We start from the raw sequence: 12877 nt of genomic DNA on the forward strand, positions 1-12877 counted from the left end.
AATCAGCCTGGGCTGAAAACATTTCGGGTTGTTGTTGTTTTGGTCTCTGGTTCTTGTGTGAGTCACCTGGCTCCAGTGAGAGCTCAGGGCCAAATAATGAGCATCTCAATTTTGATAGGAGGGTATGAGTTAGTGGTCTGTGTACAGTTTGAGGGATCATAAGTTGAACAGCCAGGCACTAAGCGTCTCACAAGGTGCACACATATATTACAACCTGGGTGCATGTTGTCCCTATTCAGCTGTTCAGCTTACATGTGAAATGCAATGGGAGCTCACCCCGTCGTGGGTATTCGAACCGCCGACCTTCCGATCAGCAAGCCCAAGAGGCTCAGTGGTTTAAACCACAGCACCACCCAGCTCCTGCCAACCTAGCAGTTTGAAAGCATGCCAGTGCAAATAGATAAATAGGTACCGCTGTGGCGGGAAAGTAAATGGCATTTCTGTGCACTCTGGCACTCATCATGGTCCTGTGTGCGCCACTAGGGGTTTAGTCATGCTGGCCACATGACCCGGAAAACTGTCTGTGGACAAACACCGACTCCCTTGGCCTGAATGCGAGATGAGCACCGCAACCCTATGGTCACCTCTGACTGGACTTAACCATCCAGGGGTCCTTTACCTTTTACCTTTCTTACCTACATGTGAAATCAACATATGAGAGGGAGAGGTGCTGTGCTGAGTATCCCTGTGCTCTACATGTAGTGGCATGTAGTAGTCACTTCTCCTGGCATCCATGCGCACAGAGCAAAAAAATCTGCAGGGTTGAGGCTTTCAGATGTGCCCAAAGCTTCCATGAAACATGGAATCCCAATCATGCAGGGTTTCAGCTTGCAAGGGAGCCATTGCCCCTACCCTTCCTGCACCTATTTCTGCTGTACAAATGGGATATGTCACCACTGGGTAGGCTACATTGCATGTCTAATATGAGAATAATATTATTTAGTGCAGACATGTTTTACCCTTGTATGGTGACTTAACACATAAGTAGAATGTCTAAACTGGTCTTTTATCTTCTGCAGGCTGTTCGTAACAGATGGTATTTTTGAAGACATAGGACTTTTTATTGATGATTTGGATAGATCTTTGTTTTCAAAAATGCATTAGCAAGTTAGATGACACAATCCCATTTAATTCAAAATTATGTGTCACTTCTTTGAAAAAAAAATGTTTTAACATGCAGGGCTTACCAAAGCCACAAATAACATATTTTATTCCCATTTATTATGCAACACCTTTCAGGTTGTTTCATTTGCAATGACAACAGATTGACCTCGCAGTTCAGTTTTCAATCAAAAACCTCTGGCTTGCCACCAACACCATCCAATATTCAGAGAAGAGACCATGTTTCAGAGTACAGAGGTGCCACAAAGCAAAGTTAGATAGATCAAATAATTAACAAAATATATCAGAAGAGGGAGAGAGTGGAAAGATCAGAGTAAACAAGTTAGTAGTAAATGCACATGAAGGTGCTATGGCCACAGAACATTGAGAGATGCAGAGTCAGGTCATTACCGTAAGAAAAATATGAAAGAGGAAAGTGCAAAGAATAACTACCAACATATCTGTTCTACAGGCAGAGGGCCTTCTCGGTAGTGGCACCCACCCTGTGGAACACCCTCCCATCAAATGTCAAGGAAATAAACAACTATCTGACTTTTAGAAGACATCTGAAGGCAGCCCTGTTTTTAATGTTTGATGTTTTATCATTTATTTATTTATTATTGTTAATATTCTATTGGGAGCTGCCCAGAGTGGCTAGGGAAACCCAGCCAGATGAGCAGGGTATAAATGTATAAACTACTACTAGTAGTAGTAGATATAAGATATACTACTACTACTACATAAGATATACTAGTAGTAATAGTAGTAGTAGTAATTTATCTTATGGGCTTCCTAAAAGGCAAATGCAAGAAATGCAGACAAGAAAGGCCTTTAACAGTGTTTGAGCATATTATGTTGCATATCACTGGGGACTTAATGCTGGCTGAACCAGGAATGAGCTGGCTGAGCCAGAGATCTGCTATAACCTAAGCAGCTCATCCCAATGGATGCCATCGGATTGTGAAAGCATTAACCGGGGCATGGATTTGACCTACGTATATGAAAAGATTGCAGCCAGTTATCAATATAGAATTTAGCAAACATTGTTCTTTCCATTACAGTTTCTAATGATTCCATTAATGTTCATAGAAAAGACTGCTAAAATATTGTATCCTGAATAGTTTATTGTAGGCATGCAAATACATGACACTATCATGAAAAATTATAGGAAGCGCTTAAAAAATGAGAGAGGTTTTCGAACAGGTATTTGGGCCGATAATAGACTCAGCAAGAGTAATGAAATATAATTAGAGAATAAAGGGAATCGGTTTTTTTTAATGGGGGATTTCTTCTAAAGACAACCAGGGTTCAAAGAACACATTGAAAGAACTGTGTATACAGTTGCTGGTATGCAATTCCAACTGGTAATAAAGTTATGGAATTGATGGTACCTATTTCATAAGCCAATATAAAACTGAATAAAAATGAAGCAGTTCAACACTGCAAAAAAATAATACAACACATAAGGAAAAGATGCAATCTTATACTGAAAGTCACCTGACTGAGGAAATATAGGACTGGCAAAATACAGGATATGTCACCACCAAGACAAATATACTGGTGAACCATGCATTAACCAAATAGCCTACTGTCATTTAGTACCCATCTTTTGATGTTTATATTTGTGTGTTTACTTTTTGCACACTGAAACTCCATTGCAAAATACCCCTGTTTTATATCAGGTCAAACCATTGGTTCATCTAGCCCAGTATTGTCTACACTGACTGGCAACAGTTCTCTACACTATCAGAATGTCCTTTTTCAGCCCTACCTGCAGAAGCTGGGATTGAACCTGCAACTATCTATATGCAAAGAAGGTGTTCTGCCACTGAGTCATGGCCCTTTCTCACTCACTAGGTTGAGACCTGCCTGCTTAGCTGTTACAGTGGTACCTCGAGTTACATACGTTTCAGGTTACATACGCTTCAAGTTACAGACTCCGCTAACCCAGAAATAGTACCTCGGGTTAAAAACTTTGCTTCAGGATCAGAACAGAAATCGTGCTCCGGCAGCGCAGCAACAGCAGGAGGCCCCATTAGCTAAAGTGGTGCTTCAGGTTAAGAACAGTTTCAGGTTAAGTACGGATCTCCAGAATGAATTAAGTACTTAACCTGAGGTACCACTGTATAAGACACTCCATAATAGGATGCAGATCCAGTGGTAGATTTGACACTCTATTCTGTTAAGTCCTGAAATTTCACTCCCATTGATATGCACAGTGATGTTTGGTTACATAGCCTCCCCTACAACTGAATTTTATTTCTTATTTTGTGTGTGGAATACACATGTCCTCATGCACATACTGAGATCAAGTTCCGTCATAAATAAGTATATCCCACGCAGTCCCTTCACATGCAGTTCAGAGAGATTGTTAGTTTAAAAAGCAAAATATTTAGTGAAGCTTTTAAAAACACATCAAAACACTTGCAAATATTTACATTTTTCAAAACACACAAGTGATACTTAGAATAGAAATTTGAACATAAGGTCCAAAAATCTTAAAGAAAAAGTAGGGAAGGCAAGCTGTTGATTAAAACACAACTTTCAACTTAAGATTACCACTTGGAAGGAGGGGAAATACCTCGATTTCACCTGGCATGAATTATTAGAGCAGAAAACCAACTTAAGAAGTTGTACATATGGGGAAACTTAGAAAAGCTCCCTGGCTGTGCTCATCTCTTTGGTTTCCCCTCACATGTGGACTTTCCAGATGATTATTACATCTGAATATTACATCTGCTGTCTCTTTTCAGCTTGGTGCCCTGCACTGGCCAAATTCTGGCGTGGTCTATTCCTTATTAGGGAGGCTGCAAACTCACCCTTCCCACAAGCCCCATCCAGAGAAGTGCCTGTGTCAGCTGCATTACTTACAGCATGCTGTGTGTTCAACACAATTTACATTTCACCCTGAGGCTGCTGGGAGAAAAATTCAGATCAAAGAAAGCCAGCAATTACATTTAAAAGAATGCATTTTATCTTGGAGAATTTAGCCAGGATGGGGGAGGCTTATATAGCACCCACTTTTATATCACATTTGTTGATTTTTTTTATTTCGCCTTGAAAGGCCATCTTGCCATCAGAGGTCTTGGAACTGGTGGAAATTGGTCTGATCCCAGAGGGCAATCTACTTTTAGAATGCCTTCATTCAACAGGCGCCAGCGGAATCCTTCCAGAATCCTTATTTCTGCAAGTGTTTATACTTTTCTTAAAATGATTGGTTCTGTGAAGTGTTAGTTTCTATCCTGCATCCTTGTTTTTATGTTGTTGTTTTTACTATTTACCATTTGTCTTATTTTCCTTCTTGTAAACTGCCTTGAATGTACTTAAGAAAGGCAGGATATAAATTAACTCAACTAACCCTTTTGGTTGAACATCGTCGTCATCATCATCATTTGTACCCTGCCCATCTACCTCTGTTCTGACTTTTAAAAGGGAGAAGGGGACTTACAGCACAATCCCAACAATGTCTTCTCAGAAGTAAGTCACACATTGTGTTAAGGGCTTTCCACGCCCACTCAAACTCCAAACTGCCAGGGAAGTTCAGCTGGTAAGGGACACTTTTTATTTGGATGATAGAGATATAGTATGGTATCTTAGGCTATGATTAATTCAAGCATCACTACTACCTTAGAGCTGGATGGTTGTCACTAGCAGAGTGGTGGACCTAAGCCCCAGATTTCTCTGTTCACTCTGTAGTAAACATACAGAGTTTTTGCAATGTTACAAGAAACCAGCTGGCAACCAACATGTTTCACATGATATGAACAAGTATGCTGCATAAACAGATAACATTTGCATGGCAAGGCCCCCAGACCAGCCACTTGTTAAAATAAATTCACACGGACACATAATATTTAGTTTAATGTTATTGGCGAATTTTAGGCCACAACTTGATTGATTACAGAAATGTGAGCGGTATTGGCTTAGGCGTTGGCATAGACTATATCAGACTCCTGCCCACTTTGCAGGTAGTCAATAAGGGTAAACCACCCAAAGAGGAAGCCACATCGGGGGAACCCGCCTGTAGCTTTCCTCAGTGTTCCCAGAGGCCTGGCATGGCCCTAGCCCCTCAAGCGGACTTCGGACAGGAACCAGGCCCTGGTTTCCTTTAACGGAATACCCTTGGTCAATGGAGGGGCAGGCAATGGCTGACCTCCCCTCCCCCACAAATCAATGAGCCAATGCCTAACCTTACAAAGTTGTGACGATTGCTAAGAGGTAGGTGAAAATCAAGTGGCCCGTGCCAATTTGCCAAATGGAAAAATTCCTAGCTGGCCCCTGACCCAAGGCAGGCGACCAAACAACGTCCAAAGCAAGGCCAGAGAACACATAAAAATTCAGGATGGGTGGGTGGGTGTTCGGCAGCGCGAAGCAGGTGCACGGGCCAGGTCATACTGCCGCTTTTAAACTCCCCACGATCCCGCCGCTCAAAATAATTGGCCAATAGGCCTGGGGTGATCGTGATGCCACCCTGGCATGAAAGCGCTGCTCCGCCCATGCCAGGGTGGGAGGAGGAACCGGGCTGGGGGCTTTAAAGATGATCCCACTTGTGGAAACAAAACAAGCTCTGTGCAAAGCACCCATTTTGCAAAAGGGGCCAATGTCGAGTTCTGCCACAGCTCCAAAAGTATTCTGAATAACAGACACCGAATGAGTGGAGGCACTAGCGTTTCTGTGTTTCCCCCCACTTTTATACAATATATATTTTTAAATACTGTATTGTATTTAGAAATATTTTAGAATTGCCTTGGCACCTAATAATTAAAATGCCATTTCTTTAATGGCACTAATAAGAAAATGATGTTGCCTTGGATAAAATGTAAATCAATCAGCTTCAATGGCAGCATATTGTGGTTTTGATTACTGGTTTGAAATAATGCGTGAAAGAGCAATCCTGCGATGCATGGCTGGAACCGGCACTGTAGTTCTATCTGCTAGCCTCGTGTCAAAATCTCCTCTGGGGATTGTTGGAGTCACAATAGGAGACTCTATTAAGCTTCTAGAAAGGTTAAGCCAAATTGTGGGGGTGGGGATTACTATTATTATAATTCCCTAAATAACAAATATCTCCATCATAAACTTCCAAAGAGGCTTTTGAGTATTATATTGAGATGACAAAAACAAACGAGATCATCTTTAAGGATGGTCCTGGTTGCGGACAGGCCCCCAGGCCGGATCCTTCCCCACTTCACATGGACAGAGTAATGCTGTCATGCCGGGGTGGCACCACGATCGCTCAGCTTCTTGGCCAATCACTTTTGTGGGGGGAGATATAAAAGTGGCAGTGTACCTGTTTCACACTGCCGAACACCCGCCCACCCACCCTTTATTTTAGATGTCCTCTGGCCTTGCTTTGGACTTTGGTTGGTCACCTGTCTTGGGATTGTGGAGGAGGGGAGGTCAGCCATCGCCTGACCCTCCACTGACCAAGGGTATTCCGTTAAAGGAATCCAGGGCCTGGATCCTGTCTGAAGTCCACTTGAGCAGCTAGGGCCATGCCGGACCTCTGAGGACACCGAGGAGAGCTACAGGCGGGTTCCCCCGATGTGGCTTCCTCTTTGGGTGGTTTACTCTTACTGACTTCCTGCAAAGGGGGCAGGAATCTGTTATAGTCCTTTGCCAATGCCTAAGCCAATACCGCTCACATTTCTGCAATCAATAAAGTTGTGGCCTAAAATTTGCCCAATAACCTTAAACCAAAATTCTGTGTCAGTGTGAATTTTATTCTAACGAGGGGCTGGTTTGAGGCCTTGCCACGCAATAACTCTAGTCCTTATGATCGTTTTTCTAGAAAAAGAGGTGCCGGAACTCACCATGAATACCTCCCTCATTCTCTTAGAATGGCAATGGTGCCCACCAGAACTGAGCTCAGGCAAATTCTGGCTGGAAAAAGCCCTGGTTTTTGCTTTGCTCACTGTGGCTCACATTGAAAAACCTTAATGCATTGAAAAACCTTAATATTTTTCTTTTCTTTTTCTTTTTGTGTTTGTATAAAATTGGAAAACTTAATAAATATTTATAAAAAAAGAAAAGAAAAAAAAGAAAAACCTTAATGCAAGAGGTGGTGTGCTCTCCTTCATTGAAGATTTTTAAAGAGAAGTTGGATGGCCATCTGTCAATGATTCTTTAGCTGTGATTCCATGGACTAAATGACCTTTGAGGTACTTTCCAACTCTACAGCTGTATAATTGTAGAGTGTATATATTGAATAGCAAGTGAAGAACCTTGATATTATACCATACTGTGTATTGGTTTTCATGTTTCATGGTTTCTTTAATGTTATGCTTGCCTTCCCCTCTGCTGACACATGACAATATCAGCTGTTGTAGTACATCATCAAAAATGATGAGGAGCAGTTTTACACATCTTTATTTTTAAGCATGTGCTCAGTGAACAGACAATTCTTCAAGACATGTTAAATATATCTTAAATTCTATGAAGCATAAAGCTGTCCGGCTCATGATAAAATGTACAATTCTACCACTCAGTTTGCTATCTTTAAAATTACTTACTTAGTTTCAATCAGCTCGAGATTTTCCTTGCCGTGATTGCACTGCTTCCACATCCATTATGTCTCCTACATGTGGGTAGAAATAATTTTACTCCTATTGTATTGTGTCACAGATTTTGCATGTCACTCATAGTATAATAGGCCAGCAGCTTTTTATTTCATTGGCATTCTTTTTTTAAAAAAAGAAAAATAAGAAAGTCAATTGACTTTGAATATGTTAGAACAAAGTTTGATGGTTCTGTTTGCTTTTAACATCTTTTTAACATCACACGTGCCTTTCTAATCTCCAATGCAGTATAAAAGTAACATTCTGAACCAGATTATAATCATTTCCCTCCTCAGATCCAAACTCCCGGTTTATACATTTAGTGCTCTTAGTTTCTGTAACTATTTTTTTCTGAGTTGCCAAGGGCTGACTTCTCACTAGATTTGTCCATCTGAAACTTGCCTCATTTGTACTCCATTATGCAGCCCACCCATATTCCACCCGTTTTATTACAGCTATTTTAGGATCACAGGTGACTGGAATTGGCTGATGATACTCAGGGAGGGGAGGGTTGTTGCTGCATCTACATGGGAACGCTTTGAAATTACTAGAAGATCCACTAATCCTAATGACTGATGGGTTCTCTGGGTTAAATAATATGAACATCCTTATGACTGCCCTGATCTTGCAAGAAACACACTTCTAAAAATGGATTACCTGAACAGACAATGCAGGAACTAGAAAAATGCCAACTATCATCCATAATGAATTGAAAATAATGTTTAAAAGTACTTTCCCCCAAAAAAAACCCAGAGTCCTTTCTGTTGGGAATAATTCAGACTGAAATTCCCAGGTGTCAAAAAAAAGGTTATTTTTGTATGCCACTACTGCAGCCCATGTTTTGTTAGCCCAAAAATGGAAAAGGAGCAAGGACCCAACTAAAGAGTGGCAACTTAAGTCGACAGAATATGTGCAGCCTTTACATATAGAATAAGAAAGAGAACAAGAAGAACATACATTTAGAGAAGATTGGAAAAGGTTTATTGAATCTATGGGAAATAACTGTGTACAGCTGAAAACGCTGGCAGCATTAAGATAAATTCCACGGTGTAAATAAGTTATGATGGAAGCAATAATGGAATGCCGAATGGTATAGTTTCTGTAAAATATGCAGGGATTTATGATATGTAAAATGAACCATGGAAAGAGAAGAATGGAAGTCAATGATATCTTGAGGACGTAAAAACGAGTACTTTAAATTGTAAAACAGAATATATATATATATATATATATATATATATATATATATATATATGAATGAAAACACCAACTATCAAACATGCAGACAGCGACATATTTGAATGATATGGTAAGCACACAGTCCACTTCCTGTGAAAAAAGAGTAAAATGGTTTGCCAAAGGGATATTCGATATCCACAGCAGATAAACCACCTACTGTGTGAGCACTGTAACATGCGTTTGCTTATAGATATATATTTCCCTTTCATCAAAATATATCACAAGGCAGTATATGACCTAAAAAGCACAGCAGTGAAACAATTTCAGAATGTCAAACACAGCAGTAAAAGCTGATTAGAAAGGCTTGTCAGGTTTGAAAGGCCTGCCGGAACGATACAGCTTTTAGAAGACATCTAAAAGCAAGCAGGGATGACTCCTTTTAAACACTTACTCCCAAGGAGTTCCACAGGGTGGGGCCTGCCACAAGAAAGGTTTGGCCTCATGCAGGGCCAGCCCAGTACATTTTGGCACCTGAGGTGGACCCCAAGTGTCATCCCCGCTCCCTGCCAGGGAAGAAGGAGGGAAGAAAAAGTGGGGAAAGGAAGATCAATATTGAGATCTGCTGCTCCTATGGTTCCTGCTGCCTGAAGTGGTTTCCTCACCTTGCCTTATGGGTGGTTGGCCCTGGCCCTTCGTTACGAGCCAGAAATTTGCACTGGTTCTTAATCTGCTACTGAGCCAAGTTCAAGGTGGTGGTACTAACATGTAAGGCCCAGTGCAGCCCAGGACCAGGTTACATGAGAGGCAGCCTTACCCCTAATACACACCCAGTAGATCACTCCAGTCTGCAGAAGAGTTTATCCTGCAAGTTCCAAAAATCAGAAGCCCGCTTTGCAATAACTCAGAGCAGGACTTTTAGTGTGGCTGCCCCTGCTCCATGGGATAGCATTCCTGCTGAGATACAACACTTTCTGGAAACAACCAAATACATTTTTTGTTCTGGTAGGTTTCCCCACCTGAATAAATTGGCCCAAAGTTCCTATTTTGTACAGTATTGTTTTATTTTAATTTTAAATGTATTAGCTGCTTTTTTGTATATCACCTTGATATGATTGTGCAGAAGGTGATTAATAAATTAATAATAATAATAATGGATTATCCTCAGTGAAGTAGAACCTATGGCCACCCTGATCACACAGCAGAAGAACAAAGCCAATAGGTGCGCGAAGATGCATTAACCAAATGGCTCTCAGATCTCTTGAGATGTTTCTGAAATCTATTTTCTCCTTCCCTGGAGGGAATTGTTGCATTGAGTATTCTGAAGAGAGCAGTTACTTTATGACTGCTTCACTGTTGAACAATTTCTCCCCAGGAAGAACACAGATGTTTGAAATGTGATGGGAAATCTAATAACCAATTTCTTAATCAGTGTTCTTGAGCTTATTGGCCTCAATTTTTCTTTGTTTTCAGCCCAGCTTTCTGAACCACATATTTCAACTGCGTTCTCATGTTAATGTGTGTGTGTGTTAGGGTTGAAGTCAACTAACTGTTACTCTGAGTAATTAAGAGCTATGGCTAACTTAGTTCCATTGATTTCAATGGGTCTGAGTAACAGTTTTTTGAATGCAACCCTAAGCCTTCCTTCAGATCATAAAGTGAACATTGCACTCATTGAAAGACATTCTAAACAGAAATTTCCAAACTCGTTAAGGCTGCTGGACTGATTGGGCGTGATGTTCACTACTTAAATCATCGCAGCTGCCATCATAACAAAGCAAAAGGAGAAAGTTCATTGAATTCTTATCCTTTTGTCAGCTTCTAATAATTCTGATTGCCTAATTATCTGCTCCAGTGCAACGGTTAAAATGTTGCAACATTTCATTCCCCCCTGAAGGAATGAACATAGTGTCTGAGAAGTTACCATCTGCTGCTTTCTCTTTCAGTAGTAAGGTAGGGTGAGGGAAATCCATCAATTTTACCAAGCATTATCAACTCCATGTCTCTGTTTTTTTTCATTCTGGTTCCACGAAGAAACCACTTCCCCATAAAAAAGTAGTTTGCAGTATCATTTTAATGAGCTTTCGACATCCTCTAAAGAGCTTTGGACATGGTCCAAAGATGCCCTTAAGACCATGTAGGTGTTAGGATATTTCCGTTCCACCTTAAAAGGGAGCAGGATGTTTGTCACAGCCTGCGTATTTCCTGTTCACAGGATGTTTATGTCTTCTGTTGCTTTCGTTTTCTGCTGTTTTGCCTGAGCAGTCGGAGCAGATGGTCATGTTTTCTTTGTTCTGACCAACGCCAAATAAACTGTAAATATGCTCTCATGCTTGTGCAACTTTTGCTGTGTGAATTCTGCTGTTAGAGTGTGCACTAAGGCCTGAGGCTTAGTGTCGCTAAATTGCTGATACTGCGTGACTACGGGAGGTCGATGGATCGTCCAGCACCGAGCTTGGGGGCTCAGATGGACTTTATCTCCCTGGCAGTATCCCAACAACAGGTTATGGGCCCAGATTCACGGCACTTACAGGAGAGTAAGACTGCGACAGACTGCTGAGGTATGTGTGGGAAAAGCAAAAGCAAAGGCTTTTCTGTTTGCCGCGGCAAGAGCTTTTGATGTCCGGCTGGCCTAATTGGCCTGGGATCTGAGCCAAGCAGGCTTCGTGATTTATGAGAGCCAAGATAAGGAGTCTCTGAAGTGAAAAAGACTCACGGCTGACGTTAAGAGCTGGAATGGAGTTTTTCCAAGCCTCTGAAGCTGCTGAGTGCCCAAAGTTAAATCGGAACAATTATGAGACCTGGGCAAAATGGTGTGAGAGTTTGCTGCGTCAGTTTGGAGTGTGGCAAACTGTGAGTGAAGCCCCTCCAGTTCCTCTGACAGGGAGATGGGAGGCTCAGAATTCGAGAGCCATAGACGTAATAGTCTTGTCCGTCTCTCTGGAGGAAATTGCTACGCTAGCTGGCAACACGACTGCACGTCAGATGTGGAATGCTTTGAAGATAGCCCATCTGCCAGTCATCCCAGCCCAGAGTTTGACTGCATCGGAGGTCCTGGCTGTTTCCCAGAATGCGAGTGAATGCAGGGATGCCGAGGGCACCGGTTGCAAGCTGCAGGGGGAGCTGACTGTGATGTCATCCCAGGCAGCATACCAGCCTCCAGGGGGAGCCAAGGAGTCGGCAGCTGAGAGCTCTGTTTCCCATGGGAGCCAAGGTCAACTTTGCAGAGGCCGGAAGGCCAGAAGTAAACAAAGGAAAAAGCCTGCAGATGGCCCGAAGCAGAAGGGGAGTGGAAGGCCAGGGAAAAACAAGGCTATGTTTGCTGGCACAGCTCCACCAAAGGCTAAAGGCACGTCTGATGGCCAGGAGCAGGGGGGCAAGCAGCAAAAGCCCACGCCGGTGGAAAACAAGGTTTTGCTTGCTGCAAAGGCTGCTCCGAAGGCCAAGGCGAGGTTTATTGTGGATTCAGGGTGCACGCACCATATCGCCAAAGACCGCCATCTGTTCATCTCCTTCACACCTCAAGATGGAAAGATCCACCTGGCTGATGGAAGGACTTTGCAAGCTGCAGGAGTTGGGACTGTGAAACTTGCAAGTCTGCATACTACCATCAGAGATGTACTTTTTGTTCCAGGAGCTGCGGACAATTTGCTTAGTGTCCCACAGCTGAATGGGCGTGGTTTTGAAATTACCTTCAAGAGGACTGTCTGTGTCATCAGAAAAGGCAAAGAGGACTTTTTGCATGCAAAGTTGTTGGATGGTTTGTTCTGTCTAACTTATGATGACAATGCTGTTATATCTAATGATGATTCTTGTTGTGTTGCACAAACTAACAAGGTTCTTCATGCAGGATGCATTCACGATGCACATAGAAGATTTTGTCACCTCTCTTGGCAAGCGCTAGCCAAGATGCCTGAGTTGGTTGAAGGTTTGGACATCAAACCTTGTAAATTTCACATGAAATGTGTATCTTGTGCAGAGAACAAGGTGAAGGTTGCTCCAAAAGGCAAGGAGTCTAGCAGGCAGGCTTCCAAACCCTACCA

Source organism: Podarcis filfolensis (genome assembly GCF_964270895.1).
Source record: "Podarcis filfolensis genome assembly, chromosome: 7".
In the NCBI taxonomy this organism is placed as follows: Eukaryota; Metazoa; Chordata; class Lepidosauria; order Squamata; family Lacertidae; genus Podarcis; species Podarcis filfolensis.